Raw genomic sequence first — 1,390 nt, forward strand, 5'->3', positions numbered from 1 at the left:
ATAGGGAGAATTGAATTACCGATACATGTGCAGGTGTTGAAACACCTGTCCGTTTCAACGATATTTTTCCTACTGCGACGTTGCATTGATTCAAGATCATTTACAAACACGAAGATGGTACCCCGCTGGGGGTAACCATCCACATGCTATGTATTTACAAGATATAACATTTTACCTAATGTCCCACTGGACAAATTGTAAAATTGAAATCAAACAATAGAAAAAAAAAAAGATCATTTGAAAGTGGCGTTTTATATTCGTCTCTTTTACTCTGTTATGACATGCGAATTAAAATGTAGCCTTCGACTAGCCTTGAAAATTTTTAACGGAAACTTTTTTATTCGCGTTATCATGATCTACGTAAAATACAATAAAAGGGACGTTCTTACGTTTTTCCGTGTCATCTACCGTTTGGCAGTTGTCTCCAACTGCAGACATTTGTGCACACGCTATACATTCGGTGTAAACATTTGCTAATTTCTGTGTACATTTTCACATTGGTCTCGATCAATATGATCATGATAATCGCGTCTCATTAGAATACTAATGAAATTTCGCTGTTTTATATGGGACACACAATGTATACAAAGATAGAATGATAAATAACGCTCACTCGCTACGTAACTCGGCAACAAAAACAGATACAATTGTACGGGTGTACTCAGCTTGTAGCTTCACTCCTCCTCCTCTATGACCATGCCAAAAATCAATAAATGTATTTCACGCAATTACAATGTGGACGCGATGTCAACGTGCAATAATCGAGTTTTTAATGGCGAGAAACGTTATAACCATTTCGTTATAACATTGGTAATAAATAGCCGAAAGCAGCGTTCACGCGTTTATGTATTTTCGCCTTACGTTCAGCTGCCAAACATGTGAATTAATGGACTCAGTATAATTTGTAATAGCAGTTACTATAAAAGCTTATTCACACTATGGCGAATCATTCATTTGCCGAACCAATTGTTTGAGCCAACCGAACCAATTTTATTTCATATGCGGGCGCACAGTAAAATTAGATAATTAAATGAATTTACGTAAGCGAAGTTCAATTACAATTGTATGTAGCACCTCTTCCGAGAAAGAGTTGCCAATATGTTTAACCCTTAGAGTGCTATGGATGGCGAGAGCCATCGGTGTGGACTAAGGACGCACATATGCGTCTGGCGAGAGCCATCGGTGTGGACCAAGGACGCATATATGCGTTTGTCAATTTTTCCGAGCACCTACGCAGAAGTAATACTATTACGTTTGTGCGAGATAAATATAAATGCATTTCAATGTTAATGCCGCGTTCGAAGAAACTGTCTTTTTTTTATTTAATACTTTGCATTCATAATTTGTCCATTTTGGACATTTGGTAGAATTGAAACTGTCTTTGAGAGAA

Source organism: Bombus pyrosoma, linkage group LG7 (assembly GCF_014825855.1).
Source record: "Bombus pyrosoma isolate SC7728 linkage group LG7, ASM1482585v1, whole genome shotgun sequence".
In the NCBI taxonomy this organism is placed as follows: domain Eukaryota; kingdom Metazoa; phylum Arthropoda; class Insecta; order Hymenoptera; family Apidae; genus Bombus; species Bombus pyrosoma.